The 15,799-nt window shown below is 38.6% G+C and overlaps 1 non-coding gene across 1 annotated transcript; it reads left to right on the forward strand.

Moving 5' to 3' along the window:
* The first annotated feature begins 2,955 nt into the window (after positions 1–2,955).
* Positions 2,956–3,108, forward strand: LOC121758319. The gene has a single exon (XR_006041412.1). It is a non-coding gene; the product is annotated as a U4 spliceosomal RNA (small nuclear RNA).
* The last annotated feature ends 12,691 nt before the right edge of the window (positions 3,109–15,799 follow it).

Raw genomic sequence — 15,799 nt, forward strand, 5'->3', positions numbered from 1 at the left:
TATATCTGTTCAAGTAAACTTAATAAGCTTTCAGTTTTTTTGAGTATTTTCTGAGAGTTTCATGCGAATATTTAGTATGGCTTATAATGCAATGTAATGTATATATCGTAATGTTTTAGAACTATCTGTCTGGACAAAGGTGTGAAAATAAACAAGTTCTAGTTTCTACTTATTTCTTCTATTCTGGGCAATTATTCTCCAAATTGTTTAGTAAATTACCTCGCTTGTGCTTGTACTTTGGTCTTTACTTTATGATATGATAGATTCACTTGTGGGTCAACATTTATACCTGAGACCTTTTATTCTTTCTATTCATATCCATAATTGGGGGAAACATTTGTAGAAACAACACATTCCTCCATCTTTATTTAATACTAGAATCTAACACTCGTACAAAGCTGGATATTTCCATCAGTACTTCAAACCTTGAAACGTATCAACAGACGCTTCTTGAGGTTGGTTCCCATACTTGGCGTGCCAATGCAGATGCTTCTATTCATGATTGATGATTATCAAGGCTAACTCTATTTCAATGTGTTCATTGCACGGTTTAATTTGTATATATAGGCTGAAATTAATTGACTGATTAAATGCGGTCGCACGCATTGTGTTATTATTATTTCCAAAATATCTACACTGAGGTGGTAACAAATTGTAGAGGGGAAAATGTATTTACTAGTTATTGCTGATGGAAAAATGTATTTACTAAATAAGAATATATACTGTTGTTTTCAAATATTATTGTTTGTTGAAATCAATAACCATGTCCTTCCAATAATAATGGGAAGTTGTCATAAAGGCATTCTTATTCTCTGGATAGATTTTGGTCCTACGGTTAAATGTAAATGCAGTGGTTATTATTTTCAAAAAAGAGGTGGAAGATGACTGATACGAGCAGTGTCTCGGCTCGTGCAGAACCCACCTCCAAGGCCGAACCATCATTGCCAAGTCCAGATAGCTCGCCCGAACCGCCTGCTGCAATGCGCCTGTGTCGCACGACTTGTCGCCCAAAATTATTTAAGGGTTATATTTGAGCTATTATATTCTCAAATTATTAAGAAATACAATAATTTACTTATTATTTCTTCATGAAGCAGCAGCGTGAGTTAAATAAATACTCATATGCAAAAATACATACACGTAAAATTGTAAATCAAACACACAAATTTATAATATACTATGCCACTCCTCCGTAATAACCAAACGATAGAGATTCGTAGAGAAGTTAATGACTGGTTCGAGTATTCCGTAGCGCGACCTTTAAATTTAAATTCATTTACTCATCCAAAAAAAATAAAAAGTAGTACTAGCGAACTATAAACAGTAAAATTGCACTCTACTAACAATTTTTTTAAAGTTAATATAATTTTTATATTTAATTTATGTAGTTTTCTACTTAATTAATTTTTTAGTAATTTATTTTAATTTTTGAACATTTTGAACTGTGACTGAAAATTGAACTGAAATGAATCAAAGTTGATAAAATTGACTGGAGTCACATGAATATTGAAAAAAATGAAGATACCATAGAAACGAGACAGAAAAAGTAATATACTCGACGAAGTGAAGATCAATGTGAATTGTCTAGGAGTATATATCATGCTCAATTTATTTAGGAATCAATATACTTTGAACTAATTAATTATGATGAGTTGAACAAATAAGGGTTCTTTTGAATTCAAAAGAACATATATTGACTCAGCTTAGTAAAGCCAAACTCCAATTCAACCCGAAAAGATTAGATTTCAACCCAATTATTTCGTGCGTATTTGTAGATTATCGTGTCATGCAAAAAATTGTTAGCCCTATCTTAATGATAGTAAGTGTACTAAATAATTTAACTTGGCACGACACGATAATGAGCAAAGCATGATATTACATGATAAAATATGATGTATTCTACAATTAAAACTTGTTATAACATGATTAAAACTCTATCATGATTCAAATCTAAATAATAAATTAAAGTATAACATTTTTTAATTAATAAAAAAAAATATTTCTTAAAGGATAACCCAAACCCTATCGTATCCTATCCTGACCCTAACCCAACCCAAAATCAACGTGTTCATATTAGGTCGGACCTATAAGGACCCTAATCCAAAAATTACGTGTTTGTGTCAGGTTATTATGTCATGTCAAAAATTGATAGCTGTAGTCGAGATTAATGAATTGAAAACTCAAACCGACTAGTAAATTGAATGAGAAAGCATTTTAGTAGTGCATATATTCAATATTAATACAAAAATATTATCTCTACCCCAGACCATATTAGAGGAAACTAAGCAGTTAATCTTCTGATAAATTATAGTACTATTTTTTTATATCGAAAATGACACCGACAAAGTAATAGAGGAATAAAAGATCACATGATACGTGCAGCAGAGTTAGTAACAAGGAGAATTTGATAAACAAACATAGTTTTTGAATAGGCATATATATACATAGATTTCCTCAACTTCTGTTGCAATGTTGAGATGTATATATATCCTGGCTGAAAAGCTTATGGTGCTAACTAAGTACTAGAAATTTGTATCGTAGAGACACAGTCAGCAAGCTTCTTAAAGTCATTATTGGATTCAACTTCAGCCTGTTCATCAGACTCCTCTCCTCTCCTTTCACAAATCATGCTCCTTGCTCATGGACAATAATGCATGCGAAAACACATTTCTCTGTCTTAAAACAAATCTATCAATTAAAAATGGAGCTAACCTGAGAACACCCTTATTATTGTTGGTATGAATTTCAAAATTCTGTGCTCCCATAACTCTCTCTGAGTCAGAGACACCCTACCCTGCATTAGCATTATCGTTGAATCCTTCACTGCACAAGAACATGTATCCTAGCTTTTAATGAATAATGGCAAAACCATTTTTTATCCCACATCGGTTAACACACTGAAAAATGAAGTGTGGCTTGTTGTACAAAATGGTGAGTAAGTAGATGAAGCAAAACATCTTTGCGCTTGGGGCAATGACGCAGCTAGTGAGGTTCTAACCGAGGCGCGTCTATTGCTGGTTGAAAACTATTTCCAAACCCCCTCTTCGGCCATTGCTCGACTTTGGCTGTTGAGAATTTTTGGAAGGGCTTCCATTTTTGGATAAAGTCCTATATAACAGTTGAAATTTTGGAACGGCTTCAGGTTACAAACTGAATCTGGAATCGTGATATGGGCGAAGGCGTATGTAGTTGTAGGAACTGGAATCTAATATCGAAATTGTGAGGGGAAGAATGATGTTTTCATAAAGAATTGGAATATGTGGCTCATTGATAGTAGTGGAATATTAATCATATTTATCACAAAATATCTAATTGGGCCGGATGTTGTTCCCATGTTTATATGGGGCCCAATACATTGACGCCGAAATGGGCTTTTCACATTATTAATTTACCAAACATGAAAGAGGAGTAGTTAAAGTTTAGGTCACAATAAGTAAATGATTTTTAATTTATAACGAAAACTGAATTAAAAGATTAAATAAAAGATTAATTAATTACGTTGAACTGAATCTTCTACATGGGATATGGTCAAAATCATTTCTAAGGCCATCCGCAATGGCGCCTAGTGCACCGTCTAGCCGAGCGCCGGCGCTGGGCGGTCTATTGCAACTGCCCAGCCATTTTCGGAATTAAAAACCGCCTAGCGCTCGGCGATTTCGTGGCGCTAGGCGATGCGCTGGGCAATCCGCTCGGCGCTATTGCAGCATCCGGATCGCCTAGAGCATCGCTTAGACGATTTTTTTTTCCGAAACACTATATATACGCGGTTTGCACATTATTTTCATTCGCACCACTTGTTTTAACGAGTACTCTCTCTATCTTAATTTCTGTACAATATCAACACCGAGAAATGGAGAACACCAGCGAAGGTACTCCAGTGACGACCGGGTCTCAAACTCCCCCGGTACCTGTGGGAGGTGGATGGGGTCCGATGCCAGGGTACTACAACATGTACCCTTGGCAGGGGATGATACCCGAGATGGCAAGCTGGGGGGAGTATGCCGGCGTGGCAGGGGGTACCCGGGATGCAGCCCGGTGTGCATATGATGCCGGGGTGGGCACCCGGGATGCAGATGATGCCTGGGGGGGCGGCGATGCAGCCCCCCGACGCAGGGGACGACAGGGTGGGTATCGGGGACGCCGGGGGATGAAAACGTCTATCGCCCCAGTTTTAATTTTTCGACTGCTTCTTCGCACACTTCGACCCCAACGGAGACGCAGTTCACGCAATTTGAGATTTCCTCCTTGGAGGAGTTGGGGATTGATATGCTCGGTGTTCCGGAAACTCCTATTCCCGCGGGGGGAGCAGTGCGGGGCGCCATAAAGAAGAAGGGCAAGGGGAAGAAGAAGGGCGAGTCGTCGCAGCCGGGTGAGGATAGCCAGGTCCGGAGGAGGTGGACGGATGCTGAGAACGTCGTGCTGTGCAAGGCGTGGGTCAGTGTTTGCGATGATCCTCTCGCTTCGAACAACCAGAGGATCGTCAACTTGTGGGGCAAGATAGCAGCAGCCTACCAGACATTTTGCCCGAAGGGGAGGCCACGCAACGGGGAGGATTGCCAGAAGGGGTGGGACCGAATCAGGGCTGTCGTCTCCCGACTTTCGAGTTTGTACGCCAACGCCCTCCGCATGCAGAGCAGTGGCCAAGCGGAGGAAGACTGCAGGAGGATAGCGGAGAAAGCCTTCCCCCCAGCCCGGGTTGTATAAGGAGTTCACCTACTGGAACTGCTATCTTGTGCTGAACGACTCCGAGAAGTTCCGAGTAGGTGTCGACGCTGGCTGGCCGAAGAAGCAACGACTGAACTATACCGGTGATTACAGCGGCAGCAGCGGTGGTTCCCACGACCTCCCCGAGACGGCCAGGAGGTCCCAACCCCTCGTTCGTTTGCTCGCCGAACTCGCCTGGTTGGGCACAAGCGGGCTCAACGGGAGGCGAGGGGGGTCGCCGGGGGTTCCCAGGAGGTCCAGTCGGCATCCCCCCTTGGCCAATCCACAACAGATCTCAAATTCTTCACGCGTCAACAAACGCGATCTAAGATGGTCAAGACGATGGCCGAATAGCGGGCCGCGGAGGACCCCGTGGAGAAGAGTTTGCTTCAAACATTGCTCATGAGCATGCAGGACGAGTTGGAGGCAGCACGGAGGGAGACCGACGGGAGTAGAGGCGGAGGCCACGGTGGCGACGGAGGCGGCGACGATGGTGGCGACGGAGGCGGAGACGAGGGTGGCGACAGCGACGGAGGAGACGACGACGGAGACAAGGAGTGAATTATTGTACTTTTTTTAATTATTGTAATTTTTTAAAATTATTGTACTTTTTAAAATTATTGTACTTTTTAAAATTTTAATAGTATTATTAATGTTTCCGTATATGTCTCGTAAATTAAATTCCGTATATTGTGTGATTGTTAATTATTTCATTTTTATATAATTGTTATTAGTGATGTGGCTGGGCTATTTGCTTGTTTTGATGATGTGGCAGGAGGATTTTTAGTGCAGGAGTTTGTGGCTAGGCTATGGCCGAGCTATTCCTATCGTGGATGGCCTAAAAAACCAATAGACAAAACCCGAGCTTTTCCCCCAAATTCCAGACGAACGCAACAGCAATGGCTTGGCGTGGTTCGCTTTCCAGATCTCTCCTCTCCTCTCCACGGCAAGGGCTTCCGCCTTCCGCTCTTCGCCGCCACTCTCAGCTCCAACCCGCCTCCTTCCTTCCCCGATCGTCGCCCCTCGCCTCCGGCCCCGTCGCGTCTCCTTCTCCAACCCCAGGTCAGATTTATCAACTTTAAGTCTTTAATGTTACACCTTTTCTACCAGCATAAGGGTTTAATGGTTCTGTGATTGACCAGGAGTTCCACATTTTGCTCTCTGTCTGATCTTACTATCATGATTGAATTGATATTATTTCTCTCCCTTATTTTTACTCTCTGTTGCAGTTGGACATATTTGATATCGAATTATTGTTGATTGATGGTTTGGCGAATTTTTGATGGTGATGAATGCAGGAAAATACAGATCACGATACAGAGATTTACGTGGTTCGATTTACTGAGGTAAATCTACGTCCACGGGAAAAAGAGAGGGCAGAGTTGTATTGCTTGATCTGTTTTCTACAGCTTACAATACAGACTTGCTATTTGATATTTGATCTCTAGAGAACTTCTTTAGAACTTAACCCTTTTCTATCTGATCTAAGTTCTATTTATACATTGAACTAAGATCGTGGCTTGCATCACCACTAATGATGGTTGTGGATGTCGTGGAGGTCATGGAGATCCTGCATGGGTCCACTACCTCTTTGTTTGGTCCGCTTATCCCGCATGAGATCCTGCATGATTTGACACCACTAAATAGATCGTGTAGTGGTCATGAGATCCTGCATGGGTCCACTATCTCCCAGTTCGGTCGAATACTGAGACCGAACTGCTGAACTATTGCCGAGCAGCTTTTGCCGATCTGAGAGTAGAGCTTGATTGGTCGGCTTTTACCGAGCTGTAGGCTGGGGCCGAACTCTTTGGTAATGCCGAACTGATTGGTCGGCTTTTACCGAGCTGTAGGCTGGGGCCGAACTCTTTGGTAATGCCGAACTGATACTCTTCCTTGGGCTTTGGGCTGATGGGCTGTCACTGCTATTGGGCTTGTTTAGTCCGTACTCCATCACTACCCCCCCCGAAAAGCGAAGTGAATCACTTCGGCGAAGCGAGTCACTTCGGCATTTTGGATAAAGGTACGGGGGAGACTGACGTTAGAGGACGTGCCTTGCGCGTGACTGCATTAAATGCGACAGTAAAATCCGGCCGTTGAATCCTGAAAAGGTGGGATTCGAAACGGTGCGATGATTTTGAAATCTTCTCCGAATCTGATAAATACGCCCTTTCTTCATCCTTTGAATACTTTTGCTATTGCTTCTTCTGCACTCTGTCTCTTTTGCGTAAAAATTTCCTTCCGCTTTCAAGAATTTCTTCAGAATTTCTTCAGATTTTGCAAAGAGTAAGAACCATGTCTTCTTCTTCTTCTTCTGAGTTAGGTAGCGGTAGGAAAGGGGGCAAGGGGTCTTCTAGCCGGAAAGAGTCCGGGGAGAAGACTGTAGAATACTTTCACAGCGTCTTGAGTAAGGACACCGTGATATCTCTACACGAAAAATATCTTCTTCCCGGGGGGAAGGCGGTGGTTCCCGACGATGATCATAGGGCTAACGACCCGCCGGAGGGTTATGCCACCGTTTACGAAGCCTGCTTAGAATGCGGGCTTCGTTTCCCTCTTCCCCCACCTTTTGTAGAGCTTCTTGATTTTTTTCAACTCCCTTTAGGTCAGGTGACTCCGAATTCTTGGAGGCACTTGTCGGCTTTTGCTGCCGAACTCCGTAGGCTAGATAAGGATCTGTCTCTGCGGGCAATCCTTAATTTTTTCCAGTTTAAAAGGAAGGGATCTTGGTTTTACTTGATCCCCTTACAGCCTTTTAGGGCCTTCTGCAAAACCAAGTGGCCGAAATGGCAAAACCGTTTCTTTTTTTATAATAGGACTTCGGCTCCGGGCTTTCCTTGGAGAGGGCCGAAGTCCGTGATTCCCCATCCTCGGTTAGAACCGTTGGCCGAGCTCGAGGGCGAGCTCAATAAGATTCCTATGATTAGGAAACAATACTCGGAAACTGAGCTCGTCAAGGGCGACCTCGTGTTCAATATCTCGTCTTCGGACGAAGAGACTGAGGGTGAGGATTTCTTTTTTATGCCTTACTGCTTTAGCGGCGAAAACTAACCTTGTTTCCTTGTTTTTCGGTAGTGAACATATTGAATAAGCTGAGCCGCAAATCTTCGGAGTCCAAGGAGCCGGAGAGGCCGAAAACCACCAGCTCGGCGTCTGATGCCGAGAGGACTCCGAAGAGGCAAAAAACCTCTTCGGATCCGAAGAAGCCGGAGTCGACTTCGACAAAGGGGAAGGGGAAGGCCCAGAAGCCCCCAGGAGCGTCGGAGAAAGACATCGTCATGGGGCCCCCTTCGGAAAATGTCTGTGAGCCTTTTGCATGGCCCACGGACTTCGCCGAGGTGAATTGTCTTCTTGATTCTTTGGCTTTGCTTCTTTCCTGTATTTTTGGTGCCCTCTGTTGACTTTTTGCTTTATCCATTTTCAGAGGAACGATATGCTCTCCAAGCTCGTCGCCGTCGAACTCTCCAAAGCGTCCAATGACTATGCTGAGATGCAGAGGAAGTTGGCGGCTGCTTGTCATCGGGCCGAGCAGGCTGAGGCAAACTTTGAGAAAGCCAGAGCTGCTAGGATTTCGGCCCAAGATGAAGCTCAGTTTGCCAAAAACCAGCTCGTCATCCAGCGAGAGCAGACGAAACGGAGGGATGCTGCCGCCGTGGTTGCCCAAGGAGAGGTTCTCCGTGCTTTCGCGGAGAAACTCTTTCTGAGCAACCAATTTTCGGCCTTTGTCGGTGATCTGCTGAAACTGATGACCGATAAAGCCGAGCAGGGTCCCGAAGTCATCCTGCCGTTGTACGGCCGAGAGATAGCAGCTCGGCTCCAGAGTCTGCCGGTGCTTGAGGAGCTTGCTTCGTCCTCGGTCCTGCTTTCTACCACGTGGTCGTGGGTTCGTTTCCCACAGACGGCGCCAGTGATGGTTTGGCGAATTTTTGATGGTGATGAATGCAGGAAAATACAGATCACGATACAGAGATTTACGTGGTTCGATTTACTGAGGTAAATCTACGTCCACGGGAAAAAGAGAGGGCAGAGTTGTATTGCTTGATCTGTTTTCTACAGCTTACAATACAGACTTGCTATTTGATATTTGATCTCTAGAGAACTTCTTTAGAACTTAACCCTTTTCTATCTGATCTAAGTTCTATTTATACATTGAACTAAGATCGTGGCTTGCATCACCACTAATGATGGTTGTGGATGTCGTGGAGGTCATGGAGATCCTGCATGGGTCCACTACCTCTTTGTTTGGTCCGCTTATCCCGCATGAGATCCTGCATGATTTGACACCACTAAATAGATCGTGTAGTGGTCATGAGATCCTGCATGGGTCCACTATCTCCCAGTTCGGTCGAATACTGAGACCGAACTGCTGAACTATTGCCGAGCAGCTTTTGCCGATCTGAGAGTAGAGCTTGATTGGTCGGCTTTTACCGAGCTGTAGGCTGGGGCCGAACTCTTTGGTAATGCCGAACTGATTGGTCGGCTTTTACCGAGCTGTAGGCTGGGGCCGAACTCTTTGGTAATGCCGAACTGATACTCTTCCTTGGGCTTTGGGCTGATGGGCTGTCACTGCTATTGGGCTTGTTTAGTCCGTACTCCATCATTGATGTTACAGGACATTGGGGGAACTTGGAAGTGCGCAGTCATTGCTTCCACTGAGTAGCATGGCGGGAGTATAGCTGACTTCACATTTGACTCTCAACGTTCGGGCTTTCTGTGAGCTGTCCCATGGTACCTTCCACCGTTCTTGTCAAGATCGCTAATAGTTTCTTTGTGAGTCAAATACTGTTGTTTGAGGATAGTCATTGTGATAGTCAGTTTAAAGTTTTTTATTTTTGAATCCTCCCATTAGTGTAACTAAATTCATTCTCCCGAAAGATGAAGGTTGGGGTATTTGAATTATACTACCCCGTATTTAACATTGTTGGATTTGGTTGATAAAAGATTTGGAATGATTGGGATTGATAGGGAGGATTGGAAAAGATGGGGGATTTCAGCAGCGGTCAGGGACGGAGCCAGGAATTTATACCAGGAGGGGCAAAAATATACATAGGCAAAATTCAAGTATTTTAGATGGGGCAATTAATGAGAAATTAAACTAAATAAATTTTATATTATATAAATTATATATATGTGAAGAAAATGGAGGGGCATTTGCCCCTTCTTGATACATGCTGGGTCCGTCCCTGGCAGCGGTTCCCAACAATCAAAGGCTCCCTGACACTACCTTGTAGGTTAAATTTTATTCTTTGAATTCTAGTTCAACGAGTGAGGAAATTGAAGTCACATAATCATGCTTTTTAAGTTTACTTTTCTGCTTACTATGTTTTGTTTTTGCTTTACTTAACAAATGCGGAATATATAAGATAGGGCCGAGTGTGATTAACGTTTTAATAACTATGATCTTGTGACATCAATTGCTCCGAGAATCGTATTTTGGCTGAGTCTATGATCATCACGATGGTATGCATGTATCAAAGGACAAAGATATATGCTCAGGGTATTGCAAATTGAACAATTGCCGTGAATGATCTATTTCCTACTTGTCCAATATTAAAAAAATCTCTTGCATACTACTACTAAATAGGGAAAAGGTTGATATAAACGGTTTGGAGTAGCTTTTTCTGATTCCGTCTGTTTATAGTGCATTATGTTTCATTGAAATTATGAGATTGAAGTCTTGTATGTTATGCTAATTTATCTTGGTTTTTATAAGTTGTTGCCGGTCGGTTGAGAAATGGATACATGGAATATAACCAACTGGTTCTTTCTGGCCTGGATTTACTTAAATTGTGCATATAGAAAGATGGCAAGATATTAATCAGATTCATACAGACTCTAGTGTAATTAGATTGGAGTTGCTTAGTGTTTAATCAGTTGCAAGTAACAATTGGCTATACATAGTACATTCTACTCCCCCTTGAAGTATATTAAACAGCTCGCAAGCACATCTCTAAGCAGATTAACTCAATAGTCAATACACTTAAATCCTCTCTCATTATAAGATAAACACAGTTTCTGACTGTTTCTCTTCGGCTGTCATTTACTCATCTTATGCTGTCACAGGTACTTAAATGTATTTTTGGGTCTTGTGCAGAAAGAGCTCAAAGATCTGGGTCTTGTTCGTTAGGGGTGTCTTCCTGGAACTTTCCCTCAGTGCATAGGAAAAACAAATAAAGATATGGCATTCCCTCCTTGCCTTTGCAGACTGAATTGCATTTACTGGCTTAATGTCTTGAATTCTGAGACACTCAAAACTGCTGCATTTTTCACGCATGCATATATGCTTGACCTGTATATTAGAATTTGATTCATTTTGCCACCTACAACATTGGCAATACCATTGTCAAATTTGGGATTCCTTTAAATTTGATGTCTTATGATTTTTTATGCACCCCCGCTACCATTACTCCATTAGTTATACGCCTAAATTCTCGTTTTGGGTGATTTTAGAAAAAAGTTTCCCGGTATCGGAATCTTTTTTTTGTTTTCTATAAAAGAGAAACACATCAATGTTAATGACCGTGTTTAAAGAGAAAATTGGCAATGCTATTGGTGTGTTTCATTTAAAATCTGAACACACCAATTTAAATGGCGTGTAAGCTTTTGTCTTCTCTTTAAACATTATCATCTTTCTCTTTAAACCCGCCGCTAGCATTGGCGCGTTTGCCTTTGATAGAATATATAAATTGCGTGTTGTATGGGATGTCAAATTTTACCACTATCCTAAGTGTTGTTTTTGCTTGAACACCATTTTAGTTGGCAAATGTTAAGGTCTGTTACTGCGTGACATATTTTTTGGACTCCCTTTAGATGATTTTCTCCTATAGCTCATGGGGTATTCGACTAAGAATGTTACTTCCCCTGTCCACGAAAAATAGTCTTTTTGCCATTTTTGGATGTCCACAAAAATAGTCTTATTTCTAAAAATGAAAAGTTTTTTTTTCACATATTAACTCACTTTTTCATTCTCTCACTTTATCTAATTTTTCTCCTCTCTTGCTTGACCAATCTCTCATTAAGACTTTTGCCATCTAGATATGAGACAATTTTTTTTGGACGGAGGGTAGTATTTTCGATAGATTCTGTTTTTGAAATAGGGAGTATATATTTTTTGGACCCTATTAGAAGACATTAGAATTGTAGATGCACAAATTTTCTGTCTTTGTATAACCGTTTTATATTATTTTATTAATATTAGTGATATTGTTATTAATCACAGATGTATTATTTTGGTTATAAATTAATCATTAGTTTGTTTGAAACAACAAATCACAACCAAAACTTGAGATTATCATGAGTTGGCAAGCTTATGAATGACAATGCATACAATTTTGCAATAAAACATGTGCTGTTTAGTATCAAAATTATTTTTACTGAGTAGAGGTAGTAGATAATTTCATGTTAAATGAAATTTATTAAATAACCCATCAGCCAAAAAAGTTCAGGATTGATCATCGAGCTCAAAGTTGTCATTTTAATTGAATATAAAATGTAGTTTCTCTTATAAATTAAGTAGTACTATTCCCTTAAAGGTTCTATGAAGTATGGATACACATGTTGTGTAACCAAACAAATAAGTCGAAATCACTGACTATGTCAAATATTTTTGTGGGGTTAAAAAAAGGTAGGTCCAACTTCAGAATCCAATTTGGTCTAACCAGATAGAGGATTAGGATTTGGCCGGCATTAATAATAAAATGAAAAATGTGAGAAGCGAATTTTGAATTTGATGTCACACGTTTGTTTCTCCTTAACAGACAGCACGAAATCAACCATTCAAATTAAATGTATTGTTGGACCAATCAATTCTGTTATTAATTTGATGTAACAAATCGATAAAAAGTAAGAAGAAAAGTGCAACTTCCTTCTGAAATTGGATAGACAGCTACTTATTCATTGTACATAATTGTATAAACGCTTTAGAAATTGGTTGTCTAATTTCAATAATAATTATTTATATAATTTACCATGTGGTGTGTTATATTGCTAACTCCTTAAATTACTAACTATAATGGTGTGTTATATTGCTAGCTCCCTCTTAAATTGCTAACTATAACTAAATTATAGACATTAGATCATTAAATCAAGGTACACGATCATTCATCGACGAATATCAATACGATACAAAAACATGTCAATTAACAAAAAGTTAGTTATAACCAATTTTTTAAAAATATCTCTAAACTTTGAATGATTATAACTATCTCAATTTATATCATTTTTTTACACAAAATATATCAAATTAAAGATAATTTTATAAGGATTCTAACGAGATCTCACTTGCATATGTTCCGATATCAAAATTTGAAATTTTTTTTTGAAATTTTCGTGTTTTTACATATCAGATAAATATGCAAGTATCAAAATATGCCAATATAATATATATACAATGTCAATGCAAAATTGTGTTGACATATTTAAGGAATCACGTTGATATGTTTAATATACTATATTGACATTTTTGTCTAAAACCCTAATTTTGGTATTTTTCTAATCTTTTTAAATTTAAATAATAATAAAACGAAATTATACGTTACAATTTGTAAACCACTAGATCTCTACATATTTTATGATTTTAAATTAGTCGTAGTTAGCAATTAAATGATAAGTTGACAATTGATCACTCCCCATTTACATATTTTATAGTAACAAATTTGTTTACTTGTGTATGGTAAGGTCAAAGTTGATAACTGATATCTTGAGATTTTTAATTAAACACGTATATTATCTTACTTTGTCCATGTGTTTTACTATTTGAAATAGTCAAACAACTTCCAGATATAACTCTCGAAACTATCGAAGCATAAATCTCGATATCATCGAATAGTATTTATTTCTTAAATTCTTTACACATGTTTGCTAGGTCCTGAATTACTACTGGAAGTTCAAGCAGTCACAAGATATGCTAGAAACATAGAATACTTTTAAAAATTATTATTAAATTATATACATAGCTTTATCTTCATAATTTTTTTTAAATATTTTATTAGAACTTTAACCAACACTTTTAATTTGACCCTGCTCGTAGTAAATTATTTTTTAGCACTGGATTTCCTAAACTCGGATAGTATTAATTTATAAGAAAGATCGTAATAACATAAATTAAAGTTAATGAAACGTTGTATTCTAGGCTTTTGAATAATGCCAAACACTGCTTCTGCAATGAATGAAAGTATGGTTGTATGCAAGTAATAAAGTATGCCCTCCTAGATAGTACTCCATGTTCTAACATATAGAATATCATCAAAAAGTATTATTGTCCTAGTATAATAGAAAAAAATATGTACTACTCCATGAGAGAACGAGTGAACTAGCTAGTTTTATGCGATATAATTAGTTACAATTTAATTTATTTTATGTATTTTAAATATTATCTGAAAACGATGATTAATTCGATACGCCTTAAAAAACATAGTGATATACTATTTCATAAGTTGAAAAATCTGAGATAGAATTCTTACAAATACTAAACATATGAGATAAGATTGATAAAATTTTAGATATAATTTATAAAATCATTGAAGTTCGAGATAAATTTAACGAATTAACCTATCCAGTTTCACTTTTTCCGTTAATTCTTTTGATTTTTTGTGTTTCTATGTTATTAATATTCCGATACATTATACATGTACATTTTCTAAAAAACAATTTATTCCCATATGATGACACAATCCTTTTTCCTATCCAATTATTGTTTCTAGTCTTTGTAACGACTTTGCGTATGGAAATCAACTCAAAAGGGGAAAAAATAAAATTCATAATTACCAACTATTTTGTGATTGACTGGAATTTAGATAAGGAAAGTCTACGATTATTGTTTGTCAACAAGTGTTTGGTCTGAGCAAGAAATCAGTAGTACTAATTAATTGCCTGCATCGTTATGTATATCATTGTCAAATATGCCTAATTTTACTTTGAATTTTTTTAGTAATTTTCTAGTGTATTATTGTTGTCAATAGGTCAGATTATTCTTTGAAAAACAGGCAAATTAAGTTGCTATCCGGCATTAATCTTTGGCATTATACACTCAGTTAAACAATTACATATAATAATAATAATAAAAGTATAAGCAAGTTAAATACGTTATTATTAAAATTTATTAGGATAATTTTATTTCGAACACCAATTTATTTGGTTAATTAAAAATTGAACCAAATCATCTTCGGTAAACTCCATTTGGATCGAAAATAGTACTACTATGTGATTGATAACCGGACTGACATGGTCGATGAAACTTGGGTAATTTGTACTCATCAAACATACTCAAATAAATAAATAAAACACAATTATGCTAGCCGCCATAATATTATACTCTTAATCAAAGCGGTCTACGACGTCGTCGCCATACAATTTTTTTATATTTGGGATTGACACACTATATTAAACAATGAGCTGCATCCGACCACGATATGGCGTCCTTCAGGTATTGTCTGCCCCATCGCCTCCATGTCACTGTCAATATTTTTTTTATCTCAGTTTTTGTTTTCTGATAAAATTCCAATTTGGAAACAGTAATTTTTCTCTCATTTAGTGGTGCTAATATGACAAAAATCTTCGGTGTCCGTCTACAACCCTTAATTAGTGCTACAAGTAATTAGTAACTCAAATAAAAACAGTGGTAGTTAGAGGTTAATTAACATTTATAATATCCCTTAGAGCATCCACGATAGGATAGACTAACCAATAGTCTAGCATTAGGTCTAACCAAAAGTACCTTATGTCACATCATCATGACTAACCCCTGCCACATCATCAGGATTAATCACAGCCTAATAATAACCTAGCATTAGGACCAGCCACGCCCTAGCCAATAAAATAGATGCACAAATTCACAAATACGGAATTAAAAATTCGGCACAAATACGAATGAAGAAAGTATAATAATAATTTCATTAAAAAAAATTAACATAGTACAATTAAAAAAATAGAAACATTAAAAAAACAAAAAAACAACGATTCAAACAAATTACATTAGATATCAGCGTGCAATCCTCCGCGCCCATAACTCTTCAATTATATCATTCTGGAGTCAAATATGCGCTTCTTGTGGGTGAATATCGGCAAATGCTTGGACCCTTTCGGCTTCCTCCAGAGGTAT

This window comes from Salvia splendens, chromosome 1 (assembly GCF_004379255.2).
Source record: "Salvia splendens isolate huo1 chromosome 1, SspV2, whole genome shotgun sequence".
NCBI lineage: Eukaryota > Viridiplantae > Streptophyta > Magnoliopsida > Lamiales > Lamiaceae > Salvia > Salvia splendens.